Genomic DNA, 15,277 nt, shown 5'->3' on the forward strand with positions numbered 1-15,277 from the left:
GGGGGTGGAAAAGAATTTACCATGCTAATGGACATCAGAAGAAAGCAGGAGTGGCAATCCTTATATCAGATCAATTAGATTTTAAGCCAAAGACTATAATAAGAGATGAGGAAGGACACTATATCATACTCAAAGGGTCTGTCCAACAAGAAGATTTAACAATTTTAAATATCTATGCCCCCAATGTGGGAGCAGCCAACTATATAAACCAATTAATAACAAAATCAAAGAAACACATCAACAATAATACAATAATAGTAGGGGACTTTAACACTCCCCTCACTGAAATGGACAGGTCATCCAAGCAAAAGATCAGGAAGGAAATAAAGGCCTTAAACGACACACTGGACCAGATGGACATCACAGATATATTCAGAACATTTCATCCCAAAGCAACAGAATACACATTCTTCTCTAGTGCACATGGAACATTCTCCAGAATAGATCACATCCTCGGTCCTAAATCAGGACTCAACTGGTATCAAAAGATTGGGATCATTCCCTGCATATTTTCAGACCACAATGCTCTAAAGCTAGAACTCAACCACAAAAGGAAGTTTGGAAAGAACCCAAATACATGGAGACTAAACAGTATCCTTCTAAAGAATGAATGGGTCAACCGGGAAATTAAAGAAGAATTGAAAAAAATCATGGAAACAAATGATAATGAAAATACAACGGTTCAAAATCTGTGGGACACAACAAAGGCAGTCCTGAGAGGAAAATATATAGCAGTACAAGCCTTTCTCAAGAAACAAGAAAGGTCTCAGGTACACAACCTAACCCTACACCTAAAGGAGCTGGAGAAAGAACAAGAAAGAAACCCTAAGCCCAGCAGGAGAAGAGAAATCATAAAGATCAGAGCAGAAATCAATGAAATAGAAACCAAAAAAACAATAGAACAAATCAACGAAACTAGGAGCTGGTTCTTTGAAAGAATTAATAAAATTGATAAACCCCTGGCCCGACTTATCAAAAAGAAAAGAGAAAGGACCCAAATAAATAAAATCATGAATGAAAGAGGAGAGATCACAACTAACACCAAAGAAATACAAACTATTATAAGAACATACTATGAGCAACTCTACGGCAATAGATTTGACAATCTGGAAGAAATGGATGCATTCCTAGAAACATATAAACTACCACAACTGAGCCAGGAAGAAATAGAAAGCCTGAACAGACCCATAACCAGTAAGGAGATTGAAACAGTCATTAAAAATCTCCAAACAAACAAAAGCCCAGGGCCAGACGGCTTCCCGGGGGAATTCTACCAAACATTTAAAGAAGAACTAATTCCTATTCTCCTGAAACTGTTCCAAAAAATAGAAATGGAAGGAAAACTTCCAAACTCATTTTATGAGGCCAGCATCACCTTGATCCCAAAACCAGACAAGGATCCCACCAAAAAAGAGAGCTATAGACCGATATCCTTGATGAACACAGATGCGAAAATACTCAACAAAATACTAGCCAATAGGATTCAACAGTACATTAAAAGGATTATTCACCACGACCAAGTGGGATTTATTCCAGGGCTGCAAGGTTGGTTCAACATCCGCAAATCAGTCAATGTGATACAACACATCAATAAAAGAAAGAACAAGAACCATATGATACTCTCAATAGATGCTGAAAAAGCATTTGACAAAGTACAACATCCCTTCCTGATCAAAACTCTTCAAAGTGTAGGGATAGAGGGCGCATACCTCAATATCATCAAAGCCATCTATGAAAAACCCACCGCAAATATCATTCTCAATGGAGAAAAACTGAAAGCTTTTCCGCTAAGGTCAGGAACACGGCAGGGATGTCCATTATCACCACTGCTATTCAACATCGTACTAGAGGTCCTAGCCTCAGCAATCAGACAACAAAAGGAAATTAAAGGCATCCAAATCGGCAAAGAAGAAGTCAAATTATCACTCTTCGCAGATGATATGATACTATATGTGGAAAACCCAAAAGACTCCACTCCAAAACTTCTAGAACTTATACAGGAATTCAGTAAAGTGTCAGGATATAAAATCAATGCACAGAAATCAGTTGCATTTCTCTACACCAACAGCAAGACAGAAGAAAGAGATATTAAGGAGTCAATCCCATTTACAATTGCATCCAAAACCATAAGATACCTAGGAATAAACCTAACCAAAGAGACACAGAATCTATACTCAGAAAACTATAAAGTACTCATGAAAGAAATTGAGGAAGACACAAAGAAATGGAAAAATGTGCCATGCTCCTGGATTGGAAGAATAAATATTGTGAAAATGTCTATGCTACCTAAAGCAATCTACACATTTAATGCAATTCCTATCAAAGTACCATCCATATTTTTCAAAGAAATGGAACAAATAATGCTAAAATTTATATGGAACCAGAAAAGACCTCGAATAGCCAAAGGGATATTGAAAAAGAAAGCCAACGTTGGTGGCATCACAATTCCGGACTTCAGGCTCTATTACAAAGCTGTCATCATCAAGACAGCATGGTACTGGCACAAAAACAGACACATAGATCAATGGAACAGAATAGAGAGCCCAGAAATAGACCCTCAACTCTATGGTCAACTAATCTTCGACAAAGCAGGAAAGAATGTCCAATGGAAAAAAGACAGCCTTTTCAATAAATGGTGCTGGGAAAATTGGACAGCCACATGCAGAAAAATGAAATTGGACCATTTCCTTACACCACACACAAAAATAGACTCAAAATGGATGAAGGACCTCAATGTACGAAAGGAATCCATCAAAATCCTTGAGGAGAACACGGGCAGCAACCTCTTCGACCTCTGCCGCAGCAACATCTTCCTAGGAACAACGCAAAAGGCAAGGGAAGCAAGGGAAAAAATGAACTACTGGGATTTCATCAAGATCAAAAGCTTTTGCACAGCAAAGGAAACAGTTAACAAAATCAAAAGACAACTGACAGAATGGGAGAAGATATTTGCAAACGACATATCAGATAAAGGACTAGTGTCCAGAATCTATAAAGAACTTAGCAAACTCAACACCCAAAGAACAAATAATCCAATCAAGAAATGGGCAGAGGACATGAACAGACATTTCTGCAAAGAAGACATCCAGATGGCGAACAGACACATGAAAAAGTGCTCCGTATCACTCGGCATCAGGGAAATACAAATCAAAACCACAATGAGATATCACCTCACACCAGTCAGAATGGCTAAAATCAACAAGTCAGGAAATGACAGATGCTGGCGAGGATGCGGAGAAAGGGGAACCCTCCTACACTGTTGGTGGGAATGCAAGCTGGTGCAGCCACTCTGGAAAACAGCATGGAGGTTCCTCAAAATGTTGAAAATAGAACTGCCCTATGACCCAGCAATTGCACTATTGGGTATTTACCCTAAAGATACAAATGTAGTGATCCAAAGGAGCACATGCACCCGAATGTTTATAGCAGCAATGTCCACAATAGCCAAACTATGGAAAGAACCTAGATGTCCATCAACAGATGAATGGATCAAGAAGATGTGGTATATATACACAATGGAATACTATGCAGCCATCAAAAGAAATGAAATCTTGCCATTTGCAACAACATGGATGGAACTAGAGCGTATCATGCTTAGCGAAATAAGTCAAGCAGAGAAAGACAACTATCATATGATCTCCCTGATATGAGGAAGTGGTGATGCAACATGGAGGCTTAAGTGGGTAGAAGAAGAATAAATGAAACAAGATGGGATTGGGAGGGAGACAAACCATAAGTGACTCTTAATCTCACAAAACAAACTGAGGGTTGCCGAGGGGAGGGGGTTTGGGAGAAGGGGTTGGGATTATGGACATTGGGGAGGGCATGTGATTTGGTGAGTGCTGTGAAGTGTGTAAACCTGGTGATTCACAGACCTGTACCCCTGGGGATAAAAATATATGTTTATAAAAAATAAAAAAATTATATAAAAAAAAATAACTAAAGCATATCATTGGGTATAAGGATTTGAAAAAAATAATTTTTGATTCTTCATACCTTGAAATTTTGTTGTCATAAATTCCAGAAGTCATCATTCTTGCTAATAGCATGATCTTATATCATTTTTATACTGAACTTTAAAAAAGATTATTGTAAATTACAATACTTAGCATGATGTTTTAGTAATAATAATATGCATTATCATCATCAAATTTCCCAACAATTTAGGCAGAGATGGAAGTCTTCCATATGGAGACATGCCAGCATTGGAACTCCAGTAATTCTGTATAGAAATAATCTTTTTTATATTCAAAACATAATAATTAATTTTAAAATTTGCCCAATATCATTGTGATAAACATCATAGCCCCTTCCTATCTATAACTGAATCACTTAAACACTAAACTAAGCTGTAACATTTTTTATCCTAACAAATGTGATATTATTTCCAATGCTATTTAAGTGCTTAGTATTAATAAATTTAAATGCTCATACTGCTGTTAGCAAGATCACCGGTGATACTCTGGTTTCCACATTGAAAAACTATTTTTTGGTTCTCATTTTTTTACCAACTGAAGGTTTTACCATATTAAATATTTCTAACATTTTTAAATCTCTCATCTCATGGCCTTCTGGATGGCAGGATTTTTTTCTCCCTCTTCTCTCAACACCTCTCACTTTTCCCTTCCTCCCCTCTCCATCTCAAGGAAACCAGAAACCCTGCAGCCATTCTACATTCTACTTTCACTCATCTCACCTTCAGATTGTCCTCTGATGTTTGTAATGTCTATGTCCTAGACATCTAATAAATCCTGCCCCCTCTTTGTTTCCATTGTCATGATTCAGGACTGGACTTCTTCCTTCTGAACTTTATGGCCACTATGCCTTCCTTATTGATTTTAGTGACTCTACTCTTATCCTGCTTACTTCATTCCCACAATATTGTTAGAGAGACATACGAAAAATGGAGTTTTATACCCTACAAAGTGGACAACCATATTACAAAACCCATCCATGTTCCTTCATGCTCTGTTTTCCTCCTATTCTTTCACAGGAACCCATGTTCTTGAAACGCCTTAATTTTACCATCTTCTCTCACTCCTATGATTTGCACATGGCTCCTTCTTCTACACAATGAGCTTGCTCACATACCTCTTAGTTCACCACTCCAGTTTAGCTCCTACTCATCAAATCAGATGGGCTTTTTCTCCTTCACAGAGCCATCTTGAACAACCTCCCACACAAGCTACAGTCCCAGAGCACGTGCAGAAGGGACTATCAAGAAACACACTCCTCCTCTTCCTCCTCAGCACCACCTTTCCCAGCCTTCTTTGCTGTTATTACAGTCATGTCACCACAAAGGACCTAGCCCAAAATGATGCCCCTGGAGCTAATCCATGCTTTTTTGTCTTTCATGGCTGGATACAAATAAACAAGGCAACATGGGAAGCCCTGAGAGGAAGATGGCAGAGTCACTATATGGGCATATCCTTGGTTTCTGAACTATCACTTGAACAAAATTTCTGGCTGGTTAGGAATACTTATTTTGGACTCTGTATGATTAAAGTACCAAGTTTTATTACCACAATTAGTTTATGCTAATACACGCTGTACACTCTAGCAAAAATGTCTACTTTCTTGTCTAATCAAGCTGGCAGCTCTCTGGGAGATCCCAATACACTACCTATTATAGTGACTACTCAATCAGTGTTTCTAAATAATAATTAAATGAGTGAATTAAAAATGTTTTAGAGAAAGAAAACAGAGAATAAATCAGATGGGACATCTTTTTTAAATTTTTTATTTTTATTTATTTATTTATTTTTAAATATTTTATTTATTTATTTGACAGAGAGAGAGAGAGATCGCAAGTAGGCAGAGAGGCAGACAGAGAGAGAGAGGAGGAAGCAGGCTCCCTGCTGAGCAGAGAGCCTGATGTGGGACTCGATCCCAGGACCCTGAGATCATGACCTGAGCCGAAGGCAGCAGCTTACCCCACTGAGCCACCCAGGTGCCCGGGACATCTTTTTTTTTTTTTTTTGTTAAGATTTTATTTATTTATTTATTTGTCTGAAAGAGAGAGAGAGCAAGCACAAGCAGAGGGAATGGCAGGCAGAGGGAGAAACAGGTTACCCACTGAGCAAGAAGCCTGATGAGGGACTCAAGTCCAGGACACTGGGATCATGACTGGGAACAAAGACAGATGCTCAACTGACAGCCACCCAGGCATCCCCAGATATTTAATCAAGTTGTCATAGTTGATGTGAAAAGTTAATTTTTAAATATTACAGCTTTCATAAGATAACTTGATAGTTAACCACTTTAGCAATACATTTTTCTCTAAATCATATCCATGATAGACACAGATATATGTTTTTGGCATGAGGCATCTATCATATTTTATTTTAGATAATTCTCCTTGGATAGGCCAGTTTTATCCCCAATATACTGATATATAGTAGATTTTAACAAATGATAATGCTATGGTCCTTTATTTACTTTTATTAGTAATCTTTTATTCAGTAGGAAGATGATAATTAGTTCACCAAAAAAAGCCAGATAATTCTCCTAAGCCTACCATTCTTAATTATTTTGAGTTTTGGTACTGCATTACAAAGGGGTCATAGCAGGTGAGATAAACCTGCAAGCAATAATTACATTAGGTGATTTTTTTTTTCAGTTGCCAATAATCAAATTTTAAAGCTGGCATTATGCAATCTTAGTGTTTACCCATCTTTTATGTAAGATAGTCTAATAAAAAGGCATAATATTGACTCTTAGAATGAACCACTCCTTGTATAATCATATGGAACTATAAAAGTAGATGTAACATATTGACTCTGTCAGGAAAAGAACAGTTCTCTACTTGGACATTTATACTTGTGTAACATCAGAAACAGGATGTCAATTTTTATGAATGAAGGTAAGCATAATTTTTATTACCTTGTAACTTTCACTTTTTAAAAAAGATTTTATTTATTTATTCAACAGACAGAGATCACAAGTAGGCAGAGAGGCAGGCATAGAGAGAGGGAGGGAGAAGCAGGCTTCCCGTTGAGCTGAGAGCCTGATGTGGGGCTTGATCCCAGGACACTGAGATTGTGACCTGAGCTGAAGGCAGAGGCTTAACCCACTGAGCCACCCAGGCACCTCAGTAACTTTTCATATTTTTAAAGGATAATGCATAGATTTAGATGTTAGAAAAGTTTTCTCATATAAGAAATTAGTATAATTTTAATACTAATTACATATCTGAAATGCCATTTTGGGTTTCAACTGAAAGGAATGCAGGCTCTCATTTTACATTTGACATTATTTAGCTTTAACCTGACCTCCTTACCATAATGCATTGGATAAAATAAAAACTTTATTTTACAACTAATTCAGTTCAAATTGTTTAAGCTATTGTCCAGAATTCGCTATGGAACTTAAGAATTGGGATCCTAAAAAGTTTTTCTCTTCACAGACTGAGATAAGTTAATATATCCTTGAAACAGTAAACAGTATCTCTAAATACTAAAGACAGATTTTGAACTACAGACATTATTAGTATGAGCTACCTAGGACAAATTTGATAAAGTGTTTTCATATTTTAAATACTTTAAAATGTTTTAAAATTTAAATAATTTAAAATATCCTTGGACTAAAAGCATTCCATATGTAATAAATTTGTTAAGGTAAATAACAGAGTTGCTAAAGAGAAAAGAACTTTCTTTTGTATTCTCACTGCCCCGGTCTAAAATGATCTATGTATAAATTAGTTTAGTGTCTATCAAGTAAAGTTGTATCCTACATGCCTTTTATAATCAGTAGGAAGTTTCAATTATACTTTCAAATCCTATAAAGGAATTCTACTATTATGAGGAATCTGCCATTATCTCTCATTCACTGGCAGATATCATGGCAACTTTTAAAATTTTGTCTGTTGCTTCTGGTTAAATAGTTGGGAGATAAAAATTTACAATGTCAGGATTAATCCCATCATAAAATTTTGCCTCACTTTAGGTTAAACAGAACGAAAATTCACAACATAACGACTAATTCTATCATCTGATTAAGTTATATAATAGAAGTTTATAAGAAGACGAATCAATTTATTATACCTAGATTTATTCTAAATTTCAAAATATTATTTGGTATGACATAATTAACTTTTAGGAAGGTTTTCCTTGTATAGAAAGAAGGCCAACTTAATTAGCTTTCTAAATATCTCACATTTTAAATAATCCTATCAGATTTGCATTTTTATTAATTGTTCTAATAATTTCCCTAGACTATGGTTGCTAACGGCCCTGAGAATGGTGCTGGTTTGGATAATCTACGTACAGCAATTAGTCCTCTGGGTAGTAAACAGAGCAGAATTTCCTTCAGGTTTCTCTGTAACGAAGTACACTGAGTTGCTCTGACTCCCTGGCAGAAAAGAGCATTTCATAAGTGCCCATAGTAGCATGTGTGTATGTGTATGTGTAATTTATCTCACTATTTATCAAGATGAAGCAGAATTTTCCATGTGAGACTCAACGGTCACAAGACTAATGACACACCCTGTGACTAGGAGAATCTCATGAACATTAGTTTCCTCCCTTCCTCCCTGACCCAATCCTTTTCTCATGTAATTTCAATGTTCAAGACATGCTATATGAAAAATTTCTCCTTTCCATGCAATTTGGCAGGAATGAGGTAGAATTTTTGAAAGTTACATAACAAATAAGAAAAAGCAATTAAATTAAGATAATTAATGTGATAGTTATGTGTCCTGAGTATACATATTTATTTTCCTTTCCATCTGAAAACCTATGAAATGTCAAAAAAATTTTAATAAAGAGTAAATACAAACCAAGGTATGAAAACAAAAAAGCAAGCAATGCCACCTACCATCTAGAAATGTTAAAAAGAATTCTGGGAAGATGGAAGGTGAGCGGGATCACATCTACAGAGATATAAATAAAGGAAAACACAAGCATAGGCAAAAGTATACTGTGATGGGAAAAATGACAGGGAGCCAGGAGCCAAAGGATAAAAGAGGTAGGCTTTAATCATTCCTCAGAACAGTTGTTAATGGATGAGAAATGGTCAGAGTAAGGCTAGTCAATACCTCTCTCCTCTCCAATTTGTAGTAAGCAGTAGACAGCAATGGTGTTTGCCCATAGCCTAAAGTGAAGTGTGGGCAGTGGGGGCCTGGAAAGCAGAGCAATGTTCCAGAGAGGACAGGAACTGCTCAACTCAGAAGGGAAGCTGATGCACACTGCATGATCTTCCAACAGCCTATCTGGCCTCTCCCACACAATCCCCAGAGACTGAGCTTGAACAGTAAAGTCAAGTGCATAGAGATACCAAACACAGAAATGAACTAACAGCAATTACTGAGCATGTGAAGGAAATGACCACTACTATAAAGAGGAAAGGAGATCAGGACTTTAAAACAACCATGTGAGCATATACTGCATTTAAGGATACTCAAGCAGAAATTTTGAAATAAAAATTTCTTCGTGAAATTAAAAAAAAATACTTGAATGATAAACCTAACTGGAGAGCAAAACAGTGAATTGGAAGATCAAGTTGAAGAATTTTCCCATGACACAGTATAAAAAGAAAAATAAGTTATACGTATATGCTTATACATACACACACACACACAGACACCCATATATATGTATGGGTATGCATTCTTACATATAAATGAGTGACAAGAAGCTTAAGATGCAAGGAAAGATGGATCAGGAAATGTTAATATGTAACCAGAAAAATCAAACAGAGAGATGGTATATAAACATCCACACAACCAGCTGGAAACAGACACTTAGCGTCAATTCCTCCTTCTTCTGCCAGTGTACTCCAAGTGATCTCAGGGTGATAGAAATGATCGTTCCCCCATTCTCAGTCCATGCAATTCAGGCAAAGTTGATATCAAGTATGACATTGACAAAGAGCATGTAACTCAGATCTGAATAATCAGATCACTCTTTTTCTGGCTGTGGTGATTAAGATATTGAATTTATAACCCAATTAGAGCCAGTGGTACATCATGGAGTTTTGTAGAGCTGGTAGAAAATTCAGTGGTCACACCCACAGATGTAAACTTGAACAATTTCAGCCAGGTGCTGCTGTAGGTGAAACTTCAAAGAAGTGGAGACATTTCTTTCTTTCTTTCTTTCTTTCTTTCTTTCTTTCTTTCTTTCTCTCTTTCTTTCTTTCTTTCTTTTAGGATTTTATTTATTTTTTTGGACAGAGAGCACAAGCAGGGGGAGCAGCAAACGGAGGGAGAGGGAGAACAATGTGGGGCTCAATCCCAGGATTCTGGGATCATGACCTGAGCTGAAGGCAGCCACTTAATGGACTGAACCAGCCAGGTTCCCCAAGTGGAGAAATTTCTTGCTCTTGATATAAAAAAGTAGAAACAGGTTTTTTATTTTTAAGATTTTATTGATTTATTCGAGAGGGAGAAGGACAGAGGGAAAAGGAGGAGCAGAATTCCCACTGAAGAGGAAGCCCGACTTAGAGCTTGATCCCAGGACCCCAGGATCATGACCTGAGCCAAAGGCAGACATGTAACTGAGTCACACAGGTTTCCCAAGAAACAGCTTCAATGACATGGAGTCCTGGATCCATCTGGGTCCTAAGCTAGTTCTGCCACAGGCCTTTTTCGTTTTGGAGCCAATTAATTCTAGTTTGGGTTAAGCCAGTTCTGGTTGTGTTTTTCTATTATTTGCCATGAAAAGATGCCTAACTTATGTAGAAATAAATAATGACACTAAACAAAATAGAAGAAAATTTCCCAGAACCCTAGAAAGATAATCACTAGATTAGAAGAGACCACAGAGTACAGAACAAGACAAACAACAGAAAATCCCCACTGAGTTACAGGATGGTGAAATTTCAGAACACCAAGAATATAATAAAAGTCCTAAAGTTTTCAGAGAAATAAACAAAATAAGTACCAAGAAATGAATGAGATATAGCTTGACATTAGACACTTTAACTGCAAATATTGGAAGGTAAAAGAAAACAAGAAAGTCTTAAAATTTCTGAGGGAAAATGACTTTGAAAGAGTTTTGTACCTATTTAAACCACTATCTACTATGAAGGCAAAATAAGGAGAGTTTTGTAAGGTAAGTCGCAAGGACGGAGGCATCTTACCACCAACATACTTTTCCTGGAAGAATTATTTATATATAGAATCTAAAAAATTAATATGAATTCAAGAAAAAGAATTATAAAGATTGTGAGAAACAATGCAATTTGCGATTGTCTAAATATTTTATAAAGTTTAATTTCTTAAAAATCAGAAATTAGAATACTGGATGTATTAATAGGGATGGAAGAGAAACTCAGGGAGGAGAGAAATGCAAGCATGGTAAGCTTATTATATTGTAAATGGGGAAGATACAGACAATCACTAACTTTTGAGGTCATACAGACAATCATTAACTTTTGAGGTCAGCAAAAATCTTAAGTCATTTAAGTAACAACAATATGATATGATATTTTGATGACTTCTCATCAGAAACAATAGAGGACAGAATAACATTTGAGTTGCTCAAAAAAACAAAACAAAACAAAAAAAAACACAAAAAAACCAGAACACAAAAACCAAACCAAACCAAAACAAAACAAAAAACCCCCCCAAAAACCCCTGCTAAGCAGAAGTTCTCCATCCAGCAAAAGTATGCCTTAACATATTTTTCAAACAGAACTGCCTTACAAAAAATTCCAAAGAAAGCCCTCCAGATTGAAAAGAGAGGACACCAGAAAGTAACTCAGATCTACAGGAAGAAATGAGTAGTGGATATGGTAAATACAGCACCGTATTTTAGAGTGCATAACATTAAGAAAATAAATTTTTAAAAACTTACAAATAAATGAGAATTGTTTTCCAAAAAAAAATGTTGGACACAAAAGAAGGCATTAAAGAAAGAACAGATGGCAGAAAATGATATAAGATATAGAAAACAAATATCAAAATAGAAGTATCATAGCAACAATTACATTAAATGTCAATGACTAAACATTAATTAAAAAGCAGAGACTATCAAGCTGGATAAAATAGCAACATCTAACTCTATGCTATTTACAGGAAACAAACTTTAAAAATACAAATAGGTTAAAAGTAAAAGGATGGGAAAAGATTTACCAAAGAAACAATAAATATAGGATATGTGGAATAGCTATCTCAGACAAAATTGACTTTAACTGGAAATATTACTAAAGACAAAAAAACTCATAATGATAAAGAAAAATGCAATAGAAACCCCACAGTTACAAATATGCATACATTTAAGAACAGAGAATCCCCAAAATGAAGTAAATCTTGAACAGAATGAAGAGACTAGAAAATTTAACAGTTATAATGAAATGTTAACACTCCTTGCTCAGTAGTTGATAGAAGAATAGACAGAAAGTTACTAAGAATACAAAAGGCTTGAACAGCACTATTAACCAACTGGACCTAATAACATATTGAGAAACTTGACCAAACCACAGCATAATACACTTTCTTTTCAAGTAACAATCTCCAGGATAGACCACATGCCAGCCATAAAAACATGTTTCAACAAGTCTACATTTGAATGTAGACAGTCTAAAATCATACAAAGTATGTTCCCTGAGCACAACCAGATTGGATTAGAATTCAACAACTGAAAGAAATTTGAGGAAACCCCACATATATAGAAATTAAACAATACACTTCTAAAAAACAACTTGTGAATAAAAAAAGAAGCCATAAATGAAAACAACAGCAAATCAGAGTTTATGGGATGTCACTAATACAATGTTTAGAAAGTATCTTATAGCTTTAAACACTTACACTAGAATGATGAAAGATCTAAAATCAATAACCTAAGGTTACATATCAAGGAAGTAGAGAAAGAAGAACAAATCAAACCCAAAGTAATTAGAAAGAAAGAAAAATCAAAGAAGAAAAAAAAAACAATGAAACCTAAAATAGATTTTAGAGAAAAACCAGTAACATTAAAAACTGGATCTTTGCAAAGATCAAGAAAGTTGATAAGCAATAGGTTATAATAACTAATAAGCTAAAAAAGAGAGATGACACAAATTATCAAAATCAGGAATGAAAGAGCTGGCATACTGCAGATCCTATAAGAATTAAAAGGATTATAAGGGAATTTTATGAATAAACCCATACCAAAAATAGGTGACTTAGATGAACAGATATATTTCTTGAAAGATACAAATTACCAAAATCTACTGAAGCAAATTATAAATTCAGAAAATACCTATAAAAGAAAAGGAAATTGGCAATTAAAAATATTTCCAGAAAGAAAAGAGCCCAGACAACCCAATTCACCAGGCTGCACTGGTGACTTGTATCAGAAATTTTAGAAAGAAATAATACCAATATTATATGTTCTACTTCAGGAAATAGAAGGGGACATTTCTCAGCTCTATCAGTGAGGCCACTATTACACTGACACCAAAGCCATACAGAGACATACCACAAAAGAAAAGCCACAGACCAATATTCTTCATGAATATAAACACCAAAATCCTTGATATTAACAAATTGAATTCAGCAACATATAAAAGGCTAACTAAATATTATAAAATCAATTAATGTAAAATAATAGAATAAATGAGAAAAAGCACACAATCATCTCAACTGTAGAGAAAGCATCAGATAAAATTAATGCCTCCTCATGATTAAAAACTCTTAACAAAGTCATCATGGAAGTTATGTCCCTCAACATGATAATAGGCAATTATGAAAATTCTAATATTAACATCATACTCCAAAAGACTGAGAAAGAGGCAAGATGTCAGCTCTGTTCAACTGACTGTTCAACAATGTTCTGGAGCTTCTAACTAATGATTATGGAGGGGAAAAAAAGTTAAAGATGTAGAGTTGGGAAAGAAAGAAGCAAACTGTCCTTATAGTGAAAGGCACAATCTTATTAGTTCATAAGAAATCCAGGAAAAAAAACTATTAAAGTTAATGAGCAAGATTAACAAGGTTGTAGAATATACAAGAAATATAAAAATTCAAATTTTATTTTTATACTTTAAAACAGATAGTCAGAAAGTGAAATTAAGAAAATAATTCTGTTCAAAATATCTTAAAACTAATAAAATTCTTAGGAATACATTTAACAACAACAACAAAGTGTATGGCCTGTCCATGGAAAATTGTAAAACGCTGCTTAGAAATCAAGAAGTATCTATATGATGGAGAAAATGCCACATTTCTGGATTAGGAGACTTGATATTGTTAAGATGGCACATCTGCCAAATTGCTCTATAGACTAAATGCCAATTCATCAAATCCCAGCAAGCTTTCCCATGGAAATTGACAAACTGATTCTAAAATTTATAGTGCAAAGAACTTAGAAGAGCCAAACCAATTTGGAAAAAGAAGAAGTTTGGAGGATTTATACTTACTGTTTTCAAAATTTGCCATCAAGTGCAAAATCAAGATTGTGATATTGACTTACTTAGGCACAGACTTATCAATCAATGGAATAGAGTATGAAGTCTAGGAACAAACCCAAATATTTATGGTCATTTGATATTTTTTTTAAAATTTATTTTTTATTTTCAGCATAACAGTATTCATTATTTTTGCACCACACCCAGTGCTCCATGCAATCCATGCCCTCTATAATACTCACCACCTGGTACCCCGACCTCCCACCCCCCGCCCCTTCAAAACCCTCAGATTGGTCATTTGATTTTTGACTATGGTCCCAAGGCAATTCTATGAAGAAAACACAAGCTCTATTTAACAACTATGTAACAACTGAATATCCATATGCAATAAAAATGAACTTATACCTCTCCTCTACCTCATACCCTATATAAAAATTAACTCAAAATGAATCTAAAAGAATAGAATAATAAGCCTTTTTTTAATTTTTTTATTTTTTATAAACATATATTTTTATCCCCAGGGGTACAGGTCTGTGAATCACCAGGTTTACACACTTCACAGCACTCACCAAATCAAATAATAAGCCTTTTTAACGTGATCATAAGCAAAAATTGCTATACATGACACTCAAAGCACAATCCATAAAAATAATAAATTAGACATTTTTCAAAGTTAAAAGTTTTACTTTTCACAAGACACCATTAAGGGGCATGTGGGTGGCTCAGTCATTAAGCATCTGCCTTCGGCTCAGGTCATGATCCCAGGGTCCTAGGATCGAGCCCTACATGGGGCTCCTTGCTCAGCAGGAAGCCTGCTTCTCCCTCTTCCACTCCTCCTGCTTGTGTTCTCTCTGTCAAATAAATAAATAAAATCTTAAAAAACAACAACAACAACAAAAGACACAATTAAGAAAATAAAAAGAGATTCCAGACTCTGCAAAAATATTTGTGA

At 35.3% G+C, this 15,277-nt stretch overlaps 1 protein-coding gene across 1 annotated transcript in view; it reads left to right on the forward strand.

Moving 5' to 3' along the window:
- The first annotated feature begins 6,796 nt into the window (after window positions 1-6,796).
- TRPA1 (transient receptor potential cation channel subfamily A member 1) overlaps window positions 6,797-15,277 on the forward strand; it is a 76,359-nt gene continuing 67,878 nt past the window's right edge. Inside the window, exon 1 of the mRNA XM_059166234.1 lies at window positions 6,797-6,862. The gene's annotated coding sequence lies outside the window, so the exon portion shown is untranslated. The remainder of the gene's footprint in view (window positions 6,863-15,277) is intronic.

The sequence above is a fragment of the Mustela lutreola genome, chromosome 3 (assembly GCF_030435805.1).
Source record: "Mustela lutreola isolate mMusLut2 chromosome 3, mMusLut2.pri, whole genome shotgun sequence".
NCBI classification, from domain to species: domain Eukaryota; kingdom Metazoa; phylum Chordata; class Mammalia; order Carnivora; family Mustelidae; genus Mustela; species Mustela lutreola.